General features: G+C 40.4%; 1 long non-coding RNA gene, 2 other non-coding genes and 1 pseudogene across 3 annotated transcripts in view; 3 read left to right on the plus strand and 1 right to left on the minus strand.

The window, feature by feature from the left end:
* Window positions 1-16,476, minus strand: part of LOC120189176 — a 26,332-nt gene extending 9,856 nt beyond the window's left edge. Inside the window, exons 1-2 of the long non-coding RNA XR_005522481.1 lie at window positions 16,457-16,476; window positions 4,863-4,865 (exon numbers count right to left, since the gene is read on the minus strand). This is a non-coding gene — a long non-coding RNA (uncharacterized LOC120189176). The remainder of the gene's footprint in view (window positions 1-4,862; window positions 4,866-16,456) is intronic.
* Window positions 9,701-9,919, plus strand: LOC120189189. Its single transcript, XR_005522488.1, has one exon. It is a non-coding gene; the product is annotated as a small nucleolar RNA U3 (small nucleolar RNA).
* On the plus strand, window positions 10,702-10,918 carry LOC120189187. The gene has a single exon (XR_005522486.1). It is a non-coding gene; the product is annotated as a small nucleolar RNA U3 (small nucleolar RNA).
* LOC120189174 overlaps window positions 12,093-19,620 on the plus strand; it is an 18,770-nt pseudogene continuing 11,242 nt past the window's right edge.

The following is a 19,620-nucleotide window of genomic DNA, read 5'->3' on the forward strand; positions in this document are numbered from 1 at the left end:
TTACAATTAAACAAAATAAAGTAAATACAAATATAATAAAAAAATTCTATCGATGCCTGCGTCGCGAATGTGTTCCGCAGGGCGTTGGCTGTCGGTCTCGAGGAGGATTTCTTTGTATCACTGGTTCTGACTCCTCGTTGTCATCATCATCGTCGTTGTTGTCGTCACCATCGTCGTCGTCGTAGTCACTATCGTCTTCGTCGTCACCATCGTCGTCGTCATCGTCCTGAGCATGTACATTAGGTTGATGAGGAGCTGATGACGATGAAGCACCTCCATAGAATAAGGACCCTGAAGGTGTATGACTGACTATCCCACCGGCCTACAAAAACCGGGAAAACCCAGATATCGCTGAGTGTGAAAACTGTACAGGAAGTGTCTGTATTGCGGCCATGGGTGATGAGGCTGAACCCACCAAATATCCAGTATATGAACCCCAAGTCGGATCTGCAAATATAGACCCATAATAGCATCCATGAGGGGTCATCTGTGGCGGTGACGGTGGCGGTGGCGGGGTCATAAAACTAGGTGAAGGCGGCGACGGCGACATCTGGTAATGGAAAGGCGATGGTGGCATCATATATGGCTGCGACATCATATATGGTTGCGGTGGTTGCTGAGAAGGTCCTGCTGGTGTAGCTGAGGATGAACCGGAAGTACCTGCTCTCCGTCCACGAGTCGGGGGACGATGATGCTGTATCGGTGAACGTCTCTATCGACGTCGTGGAAAAGTCTGCCCTCGTGCATCCTCGGGAAGTAGAAACGGTTTCCCGTTACTGTTGAACCACTCATAATAATCCTCAGCATACATCAAGAAGTCAGTAAAAATGGACTCTCTACGTGGAAGGCACCGATGTCGATCCTCCCACAACACGACCCACTCATGATGCCCCACCAACCAATCTGTATTTGTCTTGTCGCGTCTATCTAAGCTATGCAACTCGTCCATATTGTGAGGTGCTTCCGGAATTGGTTGAAAACAACCAAACTGCCGGAGCACGCGATCAGTGGAGTGTCACTCGAAGGTCGCATAACAGACCAGAGGGACCATCGCCATCCAACCATCTGATAGACCCCTCAACTCAGGTGGGATCACCGCCCTCACATCATCAGTAGAATATGTCACCCATTCAAACTAAAACAAATAATATATAATTTTTATCAAAATAATAATCTAATTATATAACTATAATCTAAAATCGATTTTTAAACATTAAAATTCATACCTATATGCCAGCCTTCTGATCGATTAACATCCTAAATTTTTCTAAATCATTAGGTAGCTCCTGATGATTTTTCCTATCAGTAGACCACCTATTCAAGGAAAAAAAGTTCTTATACGCTGTATAAAATTATTAATATACGAAATCTGTTTTATAATGACCTCAGAAGTAGTGGAAATACGAATGAGTTCTTCACAACGGGACATAAAAAGGGCAATCGATAACATGCCCAAGACTGCAGCAGCAGGAGACATCCGCCGATAGCATTACGTCTGTAGTCAGTGGCTCCACACATCTCCCTGTACAGCAAAGCCAAAACTACCGAGCCCCAACTGAATGATCCGACGAGACGAAAGTCGCTAAGATGTCGCAACCATATGCAGTGAACTAGGTTGCACGATTTGTCCGGCATCAGCAACCCTCCTATCAGCTGCAGTATGCATGCCCGTGCATACATCTTAACCTCATCCTCAGAGGCGTCTGCGCTCAACTCCCGAAAATTGGCATCTAACCAATTAACGATATCCTACCTCCGATAAATTTTCCGGGACGTCCTAGACTATCCTGACACAAAGTAGTCCAAGAACCGGAAGCTATACCCGATATCACATCTCCATCCACTGGAAGCCCCAGGTGCATAGAAACATCCTCAAGCGTGATCGTGCACTCTCTGCACGGAAGATGAAATGTGTGGGTCTCCGGCCTCCACCGCTACTACTGTCTCTATCTTACAGTGACCCTGATATCTACCTATGTAACCGAATCCATCCTCTACTAAATACGGCAAGACACGGCTGGGTATCACTACTTAAGATTCCTAATAATGATCTAATACACGGGTCCTTCTCCTAAAAAAATAATTAAAAAATTAATTCTTAATAATCATGCATTAAATAAATCAACTAATTATTACTAATATTAAAAATTAAAACGTTAAAATGTTACCGTATCAGCAAGTGTCGAGATATTTAATTCTTAATCTAATAATCACGCATTAAATAAAACTAATTTACTAATATTAAACTAATTAAAACGTTAAATGTTACCGTATCAAAAATCGAGATATTCTTAATCTAAATCAATCATGCAAAATAAATCAACTAATATTATTAATAATTTAAATTAATTAAAACGTTAAATGTTACCGTATCAGCAAGTGTAGAGATATATGATTTTCATCTTAGCGAAGTAGCTTGCCTTCCATTATATATCTGTAAAAGAATTATATTAGTAAATATTAAAAATAAATACATAATAGTAAAAATATTATAAAATACCTTAAAAAGAGAGAGTACTTGAGAGAAATTGGTGTGAAAAAGTGATTGAGGATGAGAGTATTTATAGGGAGATGGAGGGGCCGGTATAGGGGTATAGCGTGTCGTGACCGTCCCTTTTTGGGGCAACCGGGTAGGTACGCCAAGGCCAACCATGTATAGGGCCTATGGCAGGGTAGAACAAGCTTGTCCTCTTTTCAAGCATTTTAATGTTTTAGAGTTGGGTCTGATCCACAGGTAAAGGTACGTGTCTTGTGAACACCATCGAGGGCCGCCCCTACGGCCTAATCGGTGGTGTGGGTGAGTCTTCTGTAACCCGATATTTCTTTATTAAAACATTTTCTCGGAGAAGTCCGGAGGTTGAGGTGTGCATCCGCTATGCCCCACGGGCTCGGATTATTGGTCGAAGGACCATGTGGCTATAAAGATCTAACGCGATGTTTGTTTATGATTGATCAGATCTACGAGATTAAGGCTGACTTGGTTGGGAAGCGTCCCTTTCGAGTGCCACACGGATTAGCAACCGAACCAACTAGGCTAAGTCCGTGACACTTGGTATCAGAGCACAGAGGTGCGTGTTCATTTACTAAAAGCACGGAGGTGCTCATTTTGTTGAGTAAAGCATAATAGTGCTTGTTACCTGCTTGTGGCACAGCTGTGCACAAGTGCTAAACCTAGCACAGAGGTGCTTCACCTCAGGCCGCAGCACGGAGGTGCTCGGTCATTTGTAAAAGCACGGAGGTGCTTGATTTTAGATTGTAGCACAGAGGTGCAATCATTCCAATGCACAGAGGTGCCAGAATTTAGATTGAAGCACAGAGGTGCTCAGTCATAGTTGGCTGCACAGAGGTGTCAGTCCTCGATTGAAGCACAGAGGTGCTCAATCATCTTAGCTACACAGAGGTGTCAGCTCGCTGAAGCACAGAGGTGCTCAGTCAATTTTTTTTAACTGCACATAGGTGTCAGTTCTCGATTGAAGCACAGAGGTGCTCAATCACTTTTGGCTACACAGAGGTGTCAGCTCTCGATTGAAGCACAGAGGTGCTCAATCGTTAATTCTAGCACAGAGGTGCTATGGATTCAGCACAGCGGTGCTCTTTTCCTTCCTAATTTAGGCACGATTGTGCTTATTTGTGTTGCAGGCATAGGGGTGCCAACGAGTTACAAGAATGGTTCGCACACGAAATGGCGGATCTACAAGCTCTCACAGAGGTGTAGAGCAGGAAGCTACCGAGCCAGTTATACAAGAGACTGGTTCGGTTGATCGACGGAAGCTAGAAGAGATCGAAGCCGCACTAGCTGCCCTTAGAGCTCATATGATATCTGGTGATCGTATGAGGAGAGTAGAGGAGACCCAAGAAGATTTGCTTGAGACAGTGACTGATTTGGGCAATGAGGCAAGAGGTGCCATAGGCGTGATACAACTTGGGTATGATGAGCTGAAGGCTCAAGTCAGTGTGCTTCAGGCAGCGGTAGCTAGTTTGACCGCAAACCCTATTGAAAGAGTGGGCATACGAGCCAAGATCCCTGATCCTCAACGCTTTGATGGAGCGAGGGATGCTAAAGAGCTTGAGAATTTCTTATTTGACATAGAGCAGTATTTTCGGGCTATGCGCACGGAGTCTGAGGAAGATAAGGTGGCAATGGCTTCGATGTATCTAGGTGGTGACGCCAAGTTATGGTGGCGGTCCAAGTTCAAAGATGGAGTGTGCTCCATTACTACTTGGGATGCGTTAAAGAAGAGTTGAAGACCTCCTTCCTCCCCGAGAATGTTGATTACAACGCTCGTAAGAAGCTAAGGGAATTATCCCACACTGGGACTATACGGGAGTATGTGAGAGAGTTCTCAACCTTGATGTTGGATATAAAGGATATGTCAGAAAGAGATAAGTTGTTTCATTTTCTTGAAGGGCTCAAGCCATGGGCTAGACTCGAGTTGCAGAGACAGAAGGTTCAAGATTTGACAGTAGCGATAGCTGCTGCCGAGTGCCTTAATGATTATAACGATCATCCTGGAAAGCGCAAGACGCCTTCTGTGAGTGGAGCTAACACCCAACAGGTTAGCGGGAACAAGTTGGCTTGAGGGGAGAAGACATCGAGTTGGGGAGCAAATAGAAGAGTCCCTGGAAGGGACCCAGCTCAAAATAAAGTCCCTACTGGTCCTGGATCGAGCAATGGAGGGAATAGACCCTCGTTAAGGTGTTTTCTTTGCAATGGACCTCATCGGGTTGCAGAGTGTCCACAACGAAGTGCTTTTAATGCCATGGTTGCAACAACAAGGACGGAGAAAGAGTGAACGCTCCGATGGGAGATACTGAGCCTGAGCCGGCTAGAATGGGCTCCATCCGATTCATAACTGCATTACAGTCTCAGTTGAGTAACTTGAGGAAAGAACCAGAGAGGATTGATGTATGTGGACATCTCAGTAAATGGGAAAACCTCTAAAGCTCTAGTCGACACAGGGGCCACAGATACGTTTCTCTCCTGAGGAAGCGGAGAGATGTAAGTTGATTGTAACCAAGGAGGTGGGACAAATGAAAGCAGTTAACTCTGCCGCTTCAATGATATGTGGAGGTGTGAAGAGGGTCAGTATCAAGCTTGGGTCTTGGGAAGGAAGTGTAGATTTCGCTGTTTCCCATATGGATGATTTTGACGTGGTGTTAGGGCTCGATTTTATGATGGCATCCCAGGTGATTCCTGTTCCGGCATCAAGTTGTTAATGTTCATGGGGAGCAGCCATGTGTGGTACCAGCTACGATTCTCCCTCGTCCTGGGAAGAAGATATTGTCCGCTATCCAATTTAAGAGAGGGGTGAAAAAAGGGGAGCCCTCCTTCTTAGTCTTTCCAATTTCCAAAGAGGATGACAATCCTGGCCTGGTGCCCAGGAATGTTCAAGAAGTGCTGAGAGACTTTGAGGATGTAATGCCGGGTGAATTGCCGAAAGAGTTGCCCCCTAGACGGTTGGTGGACCATGAGATTGAATTAATTCCGGGAGTAAAACCTCCTGCGAAATGCCCATATCGGATGAGTCCTCCGGAGTTGGCAGAGTTGAGGAAACAGTTGGATGAGTTGCTCCAAGCAGGATTTATTCGACCCTCGAAGTCACCTTTCGGGGCACCTGTGTTATTCCAGAGAAAACATGATGGGAGTTTGAGATTATGTGTTGATTATAGAGCATTAAACAAAGTGACTGTCAGGAATAAATATCCCATTCCGTTGATTGCTGATTTGTTCGACCAGCTGAGTAATGCTAAGTATTTCACGAAGTTGGATCTCAGGTCGGGATACCATCAAGTGAGAGTGGCCGAAGGGGATGAGCCAAAGACGACATGTGTAACTCGGTATGGAGCATTTGAATTTCTCGTTATGCCTTTTGGACTAACCAATGCTCCCGCTACTTTCTGCACTTTAATGAACCAGGTGTTCCATGACTATCTCGATAAATTCGTAGTCATCTACTTGGACGATATAATGATTTTTAGCAATTCGATAGAAGAGCACTTGGAGCATCTTCGGTTGGTGCTGACGAGATTACGGGAAAATCGGTTGTTTGTAAAGAAGGAGAAATGTGCTTTCGCCCAAACACAAGTCCAATTTTTGGGCCACATCATTGAACGAGGGCGCATTCGTATGGATAAAGAGAAGGTGAAGGCTATCCAGGAGTGGCCGACCCCACAAAATGTTAGTGAGCTTAGATCTTTCCTTGGTTTGGCCAATTATTATAGACGATTCGTAGAAGGTTATTCTCGTAGAGTAAAGTTACTCACCGATTTGCTGAAGAAAGGCTGCGAGTGGGTTTGGTCCAAGGACTGTCAAGAGGCCTTTGACGATTTAAAGAAGGTTGTAATCAGTGAACCAATGCTTACCTTACCAGACCTGGAAAAACCTCTAGTAGTAGACAGACGCATCCGACTATGCAATTGGAGGCGTACTCTTACAAGACAAACATCCCGTGGCGTTTGAGAGTAGGAAGCTAAATGAAACTGAAGCGAGATATACGGCTCCAGAGAAAGAACTTCTCGCAGTAATTCATTGCTTGAGGATTTGGAGGCATTATTTGTTGGGTTCCAAATTTGTGGTAAAGACCGATAATACAGCAGTTAGCCACTTCCTTACACAACCGAAACTAACAGCAAAGCAAGCTAGATGGCAAGAGTTTCTGGCCGAGTTTGACTTCAACTTTGAGCATAAGGCGGGGAAAAGAATCAGGTTGCTGATGCTTTGAGTCGCAGGGCAGATTTGGCAGCACTCCGATGTGTGGCCCCTATATCCGCTAGTAGAGTGTCCAATGAAATTCGTCAGCTCCTTGTGAACTTTTCCAAGCAAGATCCGCAAGTGGAGGCCCTTATGGAGATGGTTAAAAAGGGTGTTTCGAAATGTTTTTGGATAGAAAATGGCTTATTGATGACAAAAGGGCCACGAATGTTTGTTCCTCGAGCTGGAAACCTACGACAGAAGCTGTTGAAGGAATGTCATGATACCCCATGGGCCGGGCATCAGGGTTGGAGGCGTACTGTTGCTTTGTTGGGACAAGGGTATTATTGGCCTCAAATGCGCCAAGATGTGATGGATTACACCAAGACATGTCTTATCTGTCAACAAGATAAGGTAGATCGACAGAGACTGCTGGGTTGCTCGAGCCACTACCTGTACCCGCCCGACCTTGGGAGAGTATCTCCTTGGATTTTATATCATGCTTGCCTCGAGTAGGAGATCTGGGATCAATTTTGGTGGTAGTGGACAGGTTCTCGAAGTACGCCACTTTTATACCAGCATCAAAGTATTGTTCGGCGGAAGAGACTGCTAAGTTGGTGTTCAAACATGTGGTGAAATATTGGGGCATTCCTCAGAGCATAGTCAGTGACCGAGATGGAAGATTTATTGGGAAATTTTGGAAAGGATTGTTCCAGTTATTAGGGACACAACTCAACTTTTCGTCGAGTTACCACCCTCAAACAGATGGTCAGACTGAGCGATTTAATGGACTCTTAGAGGAGTACCTGAGGCACTTTATTCAGGCCAATCAAAAGAACTGGCCTCCATTATTGGATGTGGCGCAATTATGTTTTAATTCACAAAAGAGTTCGTCTACTAATAAAAGCCCTTTTGAACTGGTGACAGGTCAGCAGCCAAGACTTCCTCACACTGTGGATGAGACCTCTCAAGGTAGATGCCCTCGTGCCTCAAATTTTGTGGGGGAGTGGAAGCAGAATATGGAGATTGCCAAGGCTTACTTAGAGAAAGTAACGAAGCGTATGAAGAAATGCGCAGATCGTAACAGGCGAGACCTACACTTTCAGGTTGGAGATTTGGTGCTAGACAAGTTGATGCCAGAACAACTTAGATTTTTACGCCAGAGGGATCGTCGCTTGGTGCGTAAGTACGAGGGTCCAGTCTCAATAGTAGCAAAGGTGGGGAATGCTTCGTACAAAGTTGACCCTCCTACTTGGATGAGAGTTCACCCTGTCTTCCATGTGAGCAATTTGAAGCCGTTTCACACCGATCCCAATATCGATAATCAGAGTATGTCTGCCAGGGAGTCAATCGGCACACAACCACCCTCACAGCGTCATGTTGACGAGATTCTAGCAGGGAGAATTGTTAAGGTGGATGGAAAGCAAAGACGGGAGTATCTAGTCAAGTGGGGAGGCTTTGATCAGGAAGAGAACACTTGGGAAAGAGAGTATGATCTCAGGGCATTTAAGCAACAGATTGAAGAGTTTCAGGCCAAGCAGTCGACGAGGACGTCGACAAATTAGGTGGGGGAGATTGTCGTGACCGTCCCTTTTATGGGGCCACAACCGGGTAGGTACGCCAAGGCCAACCATGTATAGGGCCTAGTGGCAGGGTAGAACAAGCTTGTCCTCTTTTCAAGCATTTTAATGTTTTAGGTAGGGAGTAGGGGTATGACTTACTGTCCCCTGTTCGAGCATTTCAACGTCTATAGGTAGCATTTCTGTTATTTTGTTTTCGCATATATGTAGGGGGTGGACAGCCGGCAGAGTTTGGGCTGATCCACAGGTAAAGGTACGTGTCTTGTGAACACCATCGAGGGCCGCCCCTACGGCCTAATCGGTGGTGTGGGTGAGTCTTCTGTAACCCGATATTTCTTTTATTAATAAAAATATTTTTCTCTCGGAGAAGTCCGGGGGTTGAGGTGTGCATCCGCTATGCCCCACGGGCTCGGATTATTGGTCGAAGGACCATGTGGCTATAAAGATCTAACGCGATGTTTGTTTATGCTTGATCAGATCTACGAGATTAAGGCTGACTTGGTTGGGAAGCGTCCCTTTCGAGTGCCACACGGATTAGCAACCGAACCAACTAGGCTAAGTCCGTGACACTGCACCCCCTGCATCGCGCCTATACCCCACGTGTCAGATACGCAGGTATAGCACGGATCAGGGGGCGCGGGCGCGCTATACCCACGTGGCGTCAAATCACCGTATGTCGCGGGACAGAGGGCGCGCTATACCCACGTGGCGCCAAATCAGCGTATAGCGTGGTTTAGGGGCCGTACTTTACTGCTACGGGTGTTAAATCGAAAAATATAATCTGACCGGTGTTAGATCGATAAATATACCGATCACCGGTGATTTATTGGGAAAATTGCCCCATTTCTCAGGCTGCCAGGCAAAATGGGTTAGGCCATCGTTGCACTTGCATTTACCACTATTCCTTTTGCACGTCTCGTCTCTTTCATCCACCTACGTATGCACCCTTTCCATTTCATCTCTATTTATTTTATCCAAGGGTCCAGTTACTTGTCTAAACCTGAAAAATATATTTAGACTCTAATAATCAAGATCTAAATCTGAATCGATCCGATTATTTAATTCTGATTCTTACTTTTACAAAACATCCCCTATACCTTTTTGTTTTCATGATTTGCTCGAATCAATAATTCAATATAGGTGAAGTCTAAGAATTAAACAGCCTATTGTGACAAGGTTCTTTTGTTGTTGTTATTTTATGATTTTGAGAATTTTACATAAAAATACAAACACAAAATTTTAACCACTTATTACTTAAAGCTTGATTCTCACCAATCTTAAGTTACTCATAATGTTTTAACTCACAATTGTAAAATACATGTATATGTTAAAACACCGACTGTTTTTCCAGAACCTAAACAATATCCCACATTAGGATGAAAGGACAAAGCTAAACGATATTTAAGTTAAAGCCAGCAGCACACAGGGCATGACCTTACTTGAACAGGAACTGTTCTATAGGCAAGTACCTCTGTATCCTTGAGTTCTTAGGTGACAGGATTCCGGGTCTGGTTGATGAACTGAGGCTGTGTGATCAGAGCGTGATTTTTGGTCTGGGTTTCCCCTCGTTGGGATTACGTTAGCCGCAGAGGATCGTTCCCAGCTTGCCTTGTCTGGCTGGGGTGGTCATGCAGTTGTCTGATAGACCTCCCAATCTTTTAACCAGGTGTTCCTTTTGCACGTTGACACAACTCTCGCAGTGAGTTATAAACTTAAATAACTCGTACTGCCTGTGGATAAATGAGGACCACAATTTCATAATATCTCACCAATTTCCAATCACCCAAATATAACAAAACCTTCATTCAAATGATTATTCTACATCCAATATTTTCTACTATTACTTGCTCATATGAGTATGCTTAATCATTTTAAAAAATTTAGAGCCAGACAATAATACTAAACACCAGCTATTTGCAGTCATCAATACAACTGAACGAATCTACCAAAACCATGCTTTTTAGAGATACAGATCTAAGCAAAATCCTTAAGTAATTGAAGATTGTTACATCTTAAAAACTACGCAACTTTTCTATGGAATACCCTTCCCTTATTTTTCTTTATTTGTAGCTTTTATTTCAAACAGAAGATTGATTAGTGTTAAAAGATTAATATTGAAAGAAGCTCTTATCTATAGAACTGTTGGATTATGTTGACCCAGCTGACTCATTTCTATCTCTATGCGTTGTTTCTGTGAATAAATAAATTCTGGACCTAATATTTTCTTAAAGAAATAGAGGTCTTGAACTTAAGCCCAACTCAGATCATGCAAGTTGCAATGCATCCTATTCATTGTGGCAGCCTGAGATTATGGAAGACACGTGTAAGTTAAAACAGCGACTGTTTTGTCAGAACCTGAACAATATCCCACATTAGTAAGGAAAGACAAAGCTAAACGGTATTTAACTTGTAACCAGGAGAACAAAGGGCACGACCTTACTTGAACAGGATCTGTTCTATAGGCTCGTACCTCTGTATCCTTGAGTTCTAAGGAGACAGGATTCCAAGTCTGGTTGATGAAATGTGGCTGTGTGATCAGAGCGTGATTACTGGTCTGGTGGCTCATAGTTGGATCACCTCGACCGCAGAGGATCGTTCTCAGCAGGCCTTGCCTTGCTGGGATGGTCACGCAGTTGTCTGACAGACTCGCCCGCAATTTTTTTCTTCTCCCTAATAGGCTTTTATTACAAAATCTATCTTATGTGATTTCATGTTGTTTTGTGGTGCATTATGAACCTCAAGAGCTTCAGCGTATTGTGGATACATTAAATAGGTGAGATTTATTTATTATAATTCTTACCATTTCATCAACAATTATACAAGCATATGCTTTTTCAGTTTTAGATGGGAGATTAGTGCTCCTGATGAGTTGCAGGATCACAGCAGAGTTATTTGCAAGGCCTGGCTAGTCGTTTTCTATAAAATAGCCCAGGAAACAAACCTCAAGTGGTCTCTGATTCTCACTTTATATTTGCAATGTTAGAGAATGGTTAATTTACAGTTATGTTTTTCTTGTCCTTTTCCATTTAACTCTGCATCTGTTACTGCAACATGTTGAGACGATACTCAATTTTGTGTCTTTCTTTTCTCCCTTACCTCATGCTAATTTACAGGTTGACAAACTGAGGATGTGTGATCGGAACGTGATTACTGGTCTGGTGGCTCATTGCTGGTTCACCTTGACCGCAGAGTATCGTTCTCAGCTTGCCTTGTCTGGCAGGGGTGGTCACGTAGTTGTCTAACAGACTCAACATTTTTTCCTTTCTATGAAATTATTACAAGTTTGAGGTTTTGAGTCTAAACCCAATGCAGAAGATCTTACAAGTTGAAAGCTTTATGTGCCAAAACAAGAAATATTATTTTCTTTTGTTGTTTGCTAGTGGATTTATACAATAGTAAAAACAGCTCATTGCTTTGAATGGCATTAAAAATTGTCTGTAGTCAGACTTTTCTCATTATTTTTTTGTCGTCTAGAAGGATCGTAGCTTTATCTTTGTGCATCCATGAACAAGAAGTTGGTCAATGAAAACAAATCCATGTGATGGGAAACGGATCAAATTGTCTTATTTTTCACGTCAGTTGTTATTTTAATGTTACTTATCGCCAAGCAATGATCCCATCGATCTTAGACTTTGAAGAAGGCTCTGTTTTGATTGATCTCAAAAGTCAACATTGCTAAAGAAAACATCAATTAATTACTCTTTTTGTGTTTGATTCTTGGACAATGACCGATCTCCACTTACTGCATATATATCAGAACTGCAATACTAAGAGAATCCCATGAAGCATGTGTCTCTTCCCTTGAACTTTGTCATCCTCAAATCAGATTCAGTTTTCTTTTTCTTTTCAAGACTTTGCTTCGAGCGTATTCTCTGTTTAATTTGCATCAATATCCAGGAAGTTAAGTAGAGAAAGAGAACATGACCATCAAAGAGGATGTAGAGAAATGTAGCAACAATGTGTATGAAGATGTAAGAATACCACTATTGCAAGAACAGAAGATTTTGTCCGATGAAACAAGCAGCAAAGCTAGTCAATGAATGGTTTACCTCAGCACCATTGTTGTAGTCTGTGGATCCTTTGACTTCGGATCCTGCATAAGTCTCACTCACTACTCTCTCTACACCTGAGAATGAGCTTTTCTTGTAATGGTTACTTCCATGAGTTGTAATTAAATGTTGAAATTGTTTTCAGGCAGGTTTTTCATCTCCTACTCAGACTGCAATTACAAAAGATCTTTCTCTTACACTAGAAGAGGTGTATATTTTGAAACTCTAATAAGTAATAACCTTTTCTTGCAGTTGAATCTAGCAAATTAAAACTGGTGCATTTGACCTTTGAATTGCAGTACTCAGTGTTTGGTTCTATACTGACTTCCGGTGCTATGATCGGTGCAATCATGAGCGGACCGATTGCAAATTTCATTGGTCGGAAAGTGGTAATTTTTTCTAATTCTTTTTCCTTTGGTATTGATAATTATATGATGTAGCATTATGTTCATCTCTAATTATGTGCAGGCAATGAGAACAGCTACTGGCTTCTGTGTTGCAGGGTGGCTTGCTATTTATTTTGCTAAGGTTGTACTACTGATACCTCTGAATTTATCATTGCTTAATCTTCAAATTAACCAGTTATGCAGAAATATTTTGATACCCTTTTTCGATGTCTTTGATCAAAACGAAAAGGGTGCTTTATCTTTGGACATTGGAAGACTAGCAACAGGCTATGGAATGGGTGTCTTCTCATATGTTGTGAGATTCCCAATCTCTTCTAGAGTTCCTTCCTGAAACCTTTTTATTGATGACCATGATGCCTTTCTTGACAAGGTACCGGTATATATAGCAGAAATTGCGCCAAAGAATCTTCGAGGAGCACTAACGGCTGTCAACCAGGTAACGTTATCTTAATATCAGCTTAATAGACATCCATTGTCTGAATGTGCAATACAAATGCATAACAAAGATTAAAATCCAATGAAATACGCACAAAGCTTAGTCTGATTAATTCACATCTTATTCCTACAGCTTATGATATGCACTGGAGTGTCAGTCTAATTCATAATAGGGTCAGTTCTAACTTGGAGGACATTAGCATTAGCTGGTAAAATTGATTTATCCATCTATTCTAAGTAACCATGGTGAAACACAACATTCTTCGGAAAAACCGTGAATGTCTGTGTTTGTGAGCGTGTTTGTAAAGTTAGATGACACAAGCCGGACTCATAAGTAATGTGAATGCAGGGCTCATTCCTTGTGCAATTCTGCAATGTTGGGCTCTTTTTCATTCCAGAGTCTCCAAGATGGCTGGTGATATGGAATCCTATTTTACATTGAGATTATAGTAACATGAAACGGAACTGGTTGAAAAATCTTGGATATAATGCAGGCAAAGATAGGACATGAAAAAGAATTCGAATCTGAGCTACAAAGTCTTCGTGGCAAGGATGCTGATATATCGAAGGAAGCAGCTGCGATTCGGGTTCTTAATCTGAACTCTTATCATCATAACCAACATTAACAAATGAGTTAAAAAGTTATTTTTCTTGCTTGACAGGACTATATAGAGACTCTTGAATGGCTCCCCAAAGCCAAGATGCTGGATTTGTTTCAACGAAGATACTTACGATCTGTCGTTGTAAGTACAATCGATCTTCAAACATTAGCAATTACAAGTTTTCACTATAATAATCCTAATTAAAGCGTGTTTCATTTATCTTTGATCAGGTAGGAGTTGGTTTAATAGTCTTCCAACAATTTGGAGGAATCAATGGGATCTGCTTTTATGTCAGCAGTCTTTTCGAGTCCGCAGGTAATGGAACCTTTCGAGTTACACCCTGATTGTTTGTTGGCCTCAAATCTATTCAATCGTTAACGTTGTTGCTTTTGTACTTCGTATGTCTCAGGAGTTTCTTCCAGTACAGGGACAATAGTTTATGCTATTATTCAGGTTTCATCTCCTCCTTTCCTCGATATCCATGTAAATTTTCCTGGAAAACAACTGATTGACACAATCATTTATGCAGCTTCCGATTACAGCCCTTTGCACATATGTGATTGATAAAGCAGGAAGAAAGCCTCTATTACTGGTAAACATTTAAAGCAATGAACAGTCACAAAGTCCTTAAATTGCCTAGCCAAATCGTTTTCATCGACCAAGCTTTTGTATTCATTATAGGTTTCTTCAACAGGATTGGTCCTTGCCTGTATACTATCTGGGATTTCATTCTATCTTAAGGACCATAATTTGGCACTAAATTCAGTTCCCATGCTTGCTGTAGCAGGCATATTGGTAAATCTCAAAAAAGTTTAATGGAATTATATATGTCGACGTTTCTCTACCCTGACGACGGAGAGTGTAAATAGTACACCCCAAACGGTATAATTAGTCTCGAAAAAGTAAGTGTTTATCTTTCATGAATCAGATGAAACACTAAGTTGTAGAGTCGCCACCAATCTTTTAATTTGGTGAGATTAGTCACAAAAAAGTCATATTATTTTAATAAAAATTCCTAAGAATCATATTAAAATAATACAACTCGGGTCTGCTTACCAGAAAAATGAGTTCGGAGTCGGTTACGTATGGAGAAGGATTAATACCCCATAACGCCCAAAATTTGTACCGGTATTTATTAATTAATGTCTTTGCAGTAAATGATAAATTTGTTTTCTAAATTAAATAACTTAATATAAATACTAAATATTTAATATTAATATTATTAACACTATTATAATATTTAATATCAAAATTATATAAATTAAATTAATATATTATGTATAATAATAATCCTAAAGTAAAATACTAATATTAATTAATTATACTAATAATTAATATTTAAAACATAAAATATTAAAATTAACTAACTTAATTCGAAATAATCCTAAAATTATGGACTAATTATATAATTTACCCTAATTTACTAATATAAGTCGAAATATAAATAATTAATATTTAAGGGATTAAATGAGTAATTTTAACCTATATATATATATAAACATAATAATGACTAAAATAAAAATAATTAAAATGCGAAAACAAAATTAAAAGATACAAAAACCTGATTTTGGTGACTATAATGGAAGATTACAAACTCATGGGGACTGCGTATGTGATTTTCCCCTACGCGAATTTACCCAGAAGCCCTTATCCCAAAACGACATCGTTCGAGGAGGGCATAAATACACCCCAACCGATCCTAAAGAGAGACATTTCTCTCATTTCCTCGTTTTGCTTCTTTCTCAAAGGAGAGAGAAGCTCTGAACTCTCTCTAAAAATTCATCGCCTGAGGGATAGCTACCAATGACCGTCAGCCTTACGTCGCCGTATTCCGCTGTCGCCAACCACCACATACGGTGGCTGAAAATACCAAACTATACTAAAATGAAGATCGAGACCCCCTCTATTTGAATCCGAGCCCCTTTTTTGCTAAATATCCTTCAATAAGCCTAAATATAATATTTATACCTTCGGTAAAATCGATTTTCCGATGACCTTTGGGCTTCGACGATGGTAAGTTTCTTCACTCTCTTCTCTTTGCTTTTGAATACTGCTCGTTGGTTGTTGTCTTGGCTTTGCTCTTCTGTGTGAGTTCCTCTTTCTTGCTCTCTCTGTTGTATTCTCCTCTGTTGTTCTTGTGTATTTTTTTGCTTGTAGGATCGATCGAGTCCTTTTATAGGGCTCGGTAGTGCATCCTTTAGACCGGTTACAAGGGTGCCCTTCGATGAGTCACCAGAGATGGTGACTCACCCTAGGGTTACAACGTGTGTGGCTGGTAATCCTCTTCTAGAGCCTTCTGGAGTGCTCTGGTGAGATCTGGAGAGGCGGCAACGACATGGAATCAGGCGATTGGAGTACCCGAGGCGGCAGAATGATAACCCTAGGGTTGTTGTTGGCTCGATCTGGACCCTTGATCTGCGTTGAAATCGAACGGCTGGGAGAACTGCGGTGCTGGAGAGACATACGTGAAACCCTAGCAGCTGATGGGTTTGCTCATGGGCCTACTGGATCTGGGCATGGATGGGTTGTTGGGCCAAATCTGGATCGGGCTTGGTTGTAACCGGGCCTGTGATTTGCTTTGTAACCGGGTTGTCCTCTTGTAAATGGGCCTCCATTTGTAATAATAATATATTAATACATATAATATATATATATATATTAACATAACACTCGGACGAAAACTAATATCGACAATATATATATATATATATATATATATATCTGTCGAAACGATTTTTTTCTTGAAGGTGAAAAATGTGAGATTTTAAAAACACGTTAATTTTTAATTAACCTCTTTCAATTGATTTTTAATTTTAAAAAAATGTGATTTAAAAACTTCTCATTTCAAAAAATTTTGGATTTCCTTTACGATCGAAAAAATACGGTTCAAAGAGTCGCCACCAATCTTTGATTAGGGTGTGATTGGGCACCCAAAAAATGTTTGTTATTTTAAATAAAAACTAATTTTAATTAAAACAACAAATTAAGGAATACGTTACCAAAATCCGATTTCGGGAGTCGGTTACGTGCGGGGAAGGATTAGCACCCCCACAGCGCCCTAAATCGGTACCTAGTCGATTAATTAACGTCTTTGCAATGAACTTTACATATTCAAACTTAATTTGGCTTCTGATCCCGTAACAAAGAAAGAAAAAAAACATTCAAAAGCACTCAAATAAATTAAATTAAAATTACCAAGTCGTTTTAGAAAGATAAAGAATATTCGATTATTTACAAATATCGAGACCAGATCTTAAAAGCTATAACAACCTTTTCTCAATAAATTTAAATAAACGAACATTTCCTTTTCTTTTGTTCCCAAATTTTAGGTGACGAATCAATTTTTTTGTTTCACTTTCGGTATACACTTTTAATTTAAAATGGTCATAACGACAATCTAATCAGTTAAGACAGGCCATTCAAGACAATTTTAAATTAAAAGAGTATTACCCTTAGTCCGATTATGTAATAGGTAGAGTTATGCACGTGAGGCTATTATGCAAATTATGCAAAAAGTGGATGTCATGCCAAAATTAATTAAACAAAATTAAAAATATCATACAACGTGACATACAAAAATTAAATACATACATTTTAAAATTAAAAATTATAAACCATGCATATTAACGTATAATGTACAGATGTGACCTAAATATAAAAAAAAGTTATAACATGCTAAACTATAAATTTAAAAAATATATAGATTAAAAAATGACTAAATTCAAATGAAAATCAAATATATAAAAATCAAATCTATAAAATCAAAAATAATTCAATGACCTAAATGCACATTCATTCGAATCTGGGAGGACTAAAGCTTAATTATTTCCAAATAAAAGCTTACATAGATAACCAATATATAAAAAAGGTGAAATTACTTAATCAGGGCACCTAAAAGCTGAAATAGAATAAAAAACATGATAACAGTGACTAAAGCATAAATACATGGTGAACTTTCAAGGACCTTAAACAAATTAACCCTAAACATTTAATATATAATCTAACTATACTAAACCTAAACTAAATCTCACACAGAAAGCCCAAAATATTTAATATAAATATTAAACCTAAAACTAAACCCCATTCACGTGGAACATATGCACAACACTTAACTCCCTCCCTTTCTCTCCACTCTCCATCTCTCGGCAAAGTTTTCTATACACCAAACGACCACCATTCAAGCACCGGGTAAAGCCCTAAACCAACCCAAGTTCCTTGGTTCTCTCTCTAGATCACGAACCCGAAACTAAAGCTCGCTAAATCGACTGCTAGAAGACCAAAAAAACAGTCTCTATGCCTCTCGAAACCAAACCACCATCGCTTATCTCTAGACACTTTGACTCACACTTCGCCGGCAACCTACGACAAGGAATCAACGGTGAGGTAAAATATCTCACTTTTCCTACAATTTTTTTACTTTTCCACTTACACCACATGTAAACGATCCCTAAATTCTAAGGTCGACGAGGAGGTTAAACCCCAACATCTACTCCGGCGATAGACTCAAATAACTAAGGTAAGATGACTCTTATCCTGCTTTCTTCATTTTCTTTTCGCAATGCAATTATGGCTACTAGAAAAAATATACAGAAATAGAGATAAGACCTTCGAATATTATTATGTTATATTACCTGTATTTCTGGAAAAATGAAGAAAGCCTTGTATCCTCTGTTTCTGTACAATCATAAGGTTCAATGCTCTACCATTGTTTCTATTCCGTTCCCCTCTATTACAATTGCTTCCTTACGAAAATGGGGAAAGAAGCCCCTGTTTTTACAGTACTTGATTCAAATGCAGGAGAAAGAACTTCACTATTTACATCATTTTTTCTTTCGAACGTACTGTTCTTTTTTGTTTCTCTATTGTGTCAAAACAAAAGAGACGAATGGAGCCGGTTTTTTTGTGCTTTCCTTGATTTTCAAAAAAAATAGTCTCTCTGGTTCCTCCCTCTCGACGATAGATGCCTATCTCCCTGTAAACTGATTTCTTTTTATGTTCTTATTGTCCCCTTTTTCAATTTTCCCTTCCCAAAACTGCCATTTGAATCGTCCCCCTGATAACGCTTATTAACCCCTTATAACTGTCTTTATTTTACAGGGCTCCACGTGGACTAGCAGCTGGAATGATAATACTGTTGTTTTTGGATTGATTTGGGCTTCCAAATGGTTTGGGTACGGGTTGCAAACGATTTGTTATAAGCCCGGACAAAACGAGCATCTACAGCTGCCCCTCTTTGCTCATTTTCGTGCAACGAGAATAGAGCAAAGATCAATAGATGGTCAAATTTGTCCGGCAATACGAACTTTAAAAAATTAAAGCACTCCACTGTTACTTCGGGATAACTGAAACTTGAAAAATCTTCAAATGATGGGTCCACTCCCTCTTGTTCAGGGATTAAGGAACTCGAACAGTATTCTAAAAAAAAGGGTTTGCTCCCTATTGCTTCAGGGAGTAGAACTTGAACAATCTTCGACCAACGAGTTCGCTCCCTCTTGCTTCAGGGAGTAGAACTCGAACAATCTTCTGCCTACGGGTTCGCTCCCTCTTGCTTCAGGGAGTAGAACTCGAATAATCTTCTGTCTACGGGTTCGCTCCCTCTTGTTTCAGGGAGTAGAACTTGAACAATCTTATGGTGTGATTCTGCTTCATTATTCTTTCATGAAGGCTCAACTTCGAAGGTTAAACCTGAAAATCAAAAGTTGCAACTCATTAATGTATGCTTGAAGATTTGAAAAACATTATACTCGAAAAAATTAGAATTTAAGAGAATCTTTGAGAATCCATTTCTCTTGTGGGAGCTTGTCTCGCAATAACTAGATATAAGAATCTTCTTGGACTCGACTACCATCTGAACCT

This window comes from Hibiscus syriacus, unplaced genomic scaffold (genome assembly GCF_006381635.1).
Source record: "Hibiscus syriacus cultivar Baekdansim isolate YM2019G1 unplaced genomic scaffold, ASM638163v2 tig00116951_pilon, whole genome shotgun sequence".
NCBI classification, from domain to species: domain Eukaryota; kingdom Viridiplantae; phylum Streptophyta; class Magnoliopsida; order Malvales; family Malvaceae; genus Hibiscus; species Hibiscus syriacus.